Raw genomic sequence first — 5,501 nt, forward strand, 5'->3', positions numbered from 1 at the left:
TTTTAAAGATGGAAGGAAGGCCAATTTACGTAAACCTTCGCAAAATTAAAATCAATGACATAAAAACGGTCTTATTTTTAACAACGTTTTGAACTATATTTTTTAACACAGATCACAACAAAATCATTCCACAAGCCCATAGAGGTATGCCATATCGAGATCCGAGTTCATTTGACCAAGTTATGGGCTTTTAAAGATGGAAAGAAGGCCCATTTCAGTAAACCTTCGCAAAATTAAAATCAATGACATAAAAACGGTCATATTTTTTACTACCCTTAGAATTATATTTTTTTTAAACCGATTACAACAAAATCATTTCACAAGCCCATAAAGGTATGCCATATCGAAATCCGAGTTCATTTAACCAAGTTATGGGCTTTTAAAGATGGAAAGAAGGCCCATTTCAGTCAATTTTCGCAGAATTAAAATCAATGACATAAAAGCGGTCATATTATTTACTATCTTTAAAGTTATATATTTTAATGCAGATAAAAACATAATCATTCCACAAGCCCATAAAGGTATGCCATATCGAAATCCGAGTTCATTTGACCAAGTTATGGGCTTTTAAAGATGGAAAGAAGGCCCACTTCAGTAAACCCTCGCAAAATTAAAATCAATGACATAAAATTGGTTACATTTTGTACTATCTTTAAAGTTATTTATTTTAATACAGATTTGAACAAAATCATTCCACAAGCCCAAAAATAGTGTGCCATATCAAAATCCGAGTTCATTTGACCAAGTTATGGGCTTTTAAAAATGGAAAGAAGGCCCATTCAGTAAACCTTCGCAAAATTAAAAATAATTACATAAAAATGGTCATATTTTTAAAGTTAAATATATTAATGCAGATAACAACATAATCATTCCACAAGCCCATAAAGGTGTGCCATATCGAAATACGAGTTCATTTGACCAAGTTATGGGCGTTTAAGGATGGAAAGAAGGCCCATTTCAGTAAACCTTCGCAAAACTAAAATCAATGACATAAAAACGGTCATATTTTTTACTACCTTTAGAATTTTATTTTTTAATACAGATTACATACATACGAGTTCATTTGACCAAGTTATGGGCTTTTAAAGATGAAATGAAGGCGCATTTCAGTAAACCTTCGCAAAATTAAAATCAATGACATAAAAACGGTCATATTTTTTTTTACCTTTAAAGTTATATATTTTAATGCGGATAACAACATAATCATTCTACAAGCCCATAAAGGTATGCCATATCGAAATCCGAGTTCATTTGATCAAGTTATAGGCTTTTAAAGATGGAAGGAAGGCCAATTTACGTAAACCTTCGCAAAATTAAAATCAATGACATAAAAACGGTCTTATTTTTAACTACGTTTTGAATTATATTTTTTAACACAGATCACAACAAAATCATTCCACCAGCCCATAAAGGTATGCCATATCGAGATCCGAGTTCATTTGACCAAGTTATGGGCTTTTAAAGATGGAAAGAAGGCCCATTTCAGTAAACCTTCGCAAAATTAAAATCAATGACATAAAAACGGTCATATTTTTTACTACCCTTAGAATTATATTTTTTTTAAACTGATTACAACAAAATCATTTCACAAGCCCATAAAGGTATGCCATATCGAAATCCGAGTTCATTTAACCAAGTTATGGGCTTTTAAAGATGGAAAGAAGGCCCATTTCAGTCAATTTTCGCAGAATTAAAATCAATGACATAAAAGCGGTCATATTATTTACTATCTTTAAAGTTATATATTTTAATGCAGATAAAAACATAATCATTCCACAAGCCCATAAAGGTATGCCATATCGAAATCCGAGTTCATTTGACCAAGTTATGGGCTTTTAAAGATGGAAAGAAGGCCCACTTCAGTAAACCTTCGCAAAATTAAAATCAATGACATAAAAACGGTTACATTTTGTACTATCTTTAAAGTTATATATTTTAATACAGATTTGAACAAAATCATTCCACAAGCCCAAAAATAGTGTGCCATATCAAAATCCGAGTTCATTTGACCAAGTTATGGGCTTTTAAAAATGGAAAGAAGGCCCATTCAGTAAACCTTCGCAAAATTAAAAATAATTACATAAAAATGGTCATATTTTTAAAGTTAAATATATTAATGCAGATAACAACATAATCATTCCACATGCCCATAAAGGTGTGCCATATCGAAATACGAGTTCATTTGACCAAGTTATGGGCGTTTAAGGATGGAAAGAAGGCCCATTTCAGTAAACCTTCGCAAAATTAAATCACAAGCCATATGCCATATCAAAATCCGAGTTTATTTGACCAAGTTATGGACTTTTAATGGAAAGAAGGCCCATATCAGTAAACCTTCGCAAAATTAATCAATTACATACAAACGGTCGTTTTTTTTACTACCTTTAAAGTTATATAGTTTAATGCAGATAATAACATAATCATTCCACAAGCCCATAAAGGTGTGCCTTATCGAAATCCGAGTTCATTAGACCAATTTATGGGCTTTCAAAGATGAAAAGAAGGCCCATTTCAGTAAACCTTCGCAAAATTAAGTCACAAGCCATATGCCATATCAAAATTCGTGTTCATTCGACCAAGTTATGGGCTTTTAAAGATGGAAAGAAGGCCCATATCAGTAAACCTTCACATAATTAAAATCAATGACATAAAAACGGTCATATTATTTACTATCTTTAATGTTATATATTTTAATGCAGATAAAAACATAATCATTCCACAAGCCCATAAAGGTATGCCATATCGAAATCCGAGTTCATTTTACCAAGTTATAGGCTTTTAAAGATGGAAAGAAGGCCCATTTCAACAAGCCTTCGCAAAATTGAAATTAATGACATAAAAACGATCATATTTTTCACTACCTTTAAAGTTATATATTTTAATGCAGATATCAACATAATCATGCCACAAGCCCATAAAGGTATGCCATATCAAAATCCGAGTTCATTTGACTAAGTTATGGGCTTTTAAAGATGGAAAGAAGGCCAATTTCGAAACCTTCGCAAAATTAAAATCAATGACATAAAAACGGTTTTATTTTTAACTACGTTTTGAATTATATTTTTTAACACAGATTACAACAAAATCATTCCACAAGCCCATAAAGGTATGCCATATCGAGATCCGAGTTCATTTGACCAAGTTATGGGCTTTTAAAGATTGAAAGAAGGCCCATTTCAGTAAACCTTCGCAAAATTAAAATCAATGACATAAAAACGCTCAAATTTTTTAATTCCTTTAAGGTTAATATATAACAACAAAATCATTCCACAAGCCCATAAAGGTGTGCCATATCGAAATCCGAGTTCATTAGACCAATTTATGGGCTTTCAAAGATGAAAAGAAGGCCCATTTCAGTAAACCTTCGCAAAATTAAGTCACAAGCCATAAGCCATATCAAAATCCGTGTTCATTTGACCAAGTTATGGGCTTTTAAAGATGGAAAGAAGGCCCATATCAGTAAACCTTCACATAATTAAAATCAATGACATAAAAACGGTCATATTTTTTACTATCTTTAAAGTTATATATTTTAATGCAGATAGCAACATAATCATTCCACAAGCCCATAAAGGCATTCCATATCGAAATCCGAGTTCATTTGACCAATTTATGGGCTTTTAAAGATGGAAAGAAGTCCCATTTCAGTAAGCCGTCGCAAAATTGAAATCAATGACATAAAAACGATCATACTACCTTTAAAGTAATATATTTTAATGCAGATTTCAACATAATCATTCCACAAGCCCATAAAGGTATGCAATATCGAAATCCGAGTTCATTTGACTAAGTTATACACTGGTCGGCATATGTATTTTGACAAAATAAAAGTTAAGTATACTCATAACTTGAATTTACTTCTTGTAAACTATAGGCATCAATGGAAAGGTAATTTCAATGCCGTTTGAATGATACAATACATTTCTTTACCCATTCAGTACTTATTGAAAAGGACAAATTTGTGTAAATCAACTTTTAAATTTTTTTTTCAAACTTTTTTCCTCGTCTTGAAAACTTAAATTTTTTGATGCAAAAAGTTTCTTCAAACAAAAACAATAGTAACTGCAAAAAGAATTTTTCAAAAATCATTTTCCATATATTTTTTATGATTTTTTGAAGGTGACAATGTCGGAAAAAATTTGTATGAAAAAGAGAAAAATATGGCTCAAATGCCTGTTTTTAAGCATTTTCAAAAATTCATAAAAAATATAAGAAAAATGATTTTTGAAAAATTCTTTTTGCAGTTACTATTGTTTTTGTTTGAAGAAACTTTTTGCATCAAAAAATTTAAGTTTTCAAGACGAGGAAAAAAGTTTGAAAAAAAAATTTAAAAGTTGATTTACACAAATTTGTCCTTTTCAATAAGTACTGAATGGGTAAAGAAATGTATTGTATCATTCAAACGGCATTGAAATTACCTTTCCATTGATGCCTATAGTTTACAAGAAGTAAATTCAAGTTATGAGTATACTTAACTTTTATTTTGTCAAAATACATATGCCGACCACTGTAGGCATTTAAAGATGGAAAGAAGGCCCTTTTCAGTAAACCTTCGGAAAATTAAAATCAATGACATAAAAACGGTCATATTTTTTACTACCTTTAAAGTTATATATTTTAATACCGATTACAACCAAATCATTCCACAAGCCCATAAAGGTATGCCATATCGAAATCCGAGTTCATTTGATCAAGTTATGGGCTTTTAAAGATGGAAAGAAGACCCATTTCAGTAAGCCTTCGCAAAATTAAAATCAATATCATATTTTTTAATACCTTTAAAGTAATATATTTTAATGTAGGTAACAACATAATCATTCTACAAGCCCATAGAGGTATTCCATATCGAAATCCGAGTTCATTAGGCTATGTTGGGGCGGTGCGGCTTGATCGATGAAATAATTGAAGCCCCAATATCGAGTGGTACCCAAAAAACACGGGAGTACTTTTGGGGTTTTTACGCGACGTGCGTAGGTGTTTATTCGTACGCTTTGAAACATGAACTGCTTAAGCCTAACTTAACTTAAGCGCTCCAGAGCAGAGCGGTGACTTAGGGGAGAGATGGAGAGCGGACGGCAGTGCGAGCGCGCGAGATGTAGACATCTGGATAAAACTGCCGCTCGACACTGCCTCCTGAAATTAAACGCCCTTTTGGCGTGAACATTCTCCCCCCCCTTGCGAGGACACCCGTCGCAAGAACCTCAGGATAGTAGGCTCAGGAATATGTTGGAAGTATAGATCGGTCGTCCGTATGTAGGAGAGTGTGGTGGGCCTTTCCACACTTGTGGCAGTGATGACCACTGCGGCAGGAGTCCTTGGAATGATTGTGAGCCAAGCAGTTGGAGCAGTACTTCTGGATATGTACTTCCTGAAGCCGATTCTGGGGGCTTAGCCGTAGAAAGTGGTGGCACTTCCGTAGAGGATGGATCTTTTGGCAGACTCGGCATTGGTAGGATTTAATACCTCGAGTACGTCTGCCATCCAAGGCGGGGTATGGAACC

This window comes from Drosophila suzukii, unplaced genomic scaffold (genome assembly GCF_043229965.1).
Source record: "Drosophila suzukii unplaced genomic scaffold, CBGP_Dsuzu_IsoJpt1.0 scf_8, whole genome shotgun sequence".
NCBI lineage: Eukaryota > Metazoa > Arthropoda > Insecta > Diptera > Drosophilidae > Drosophila > Drosophila suzukii.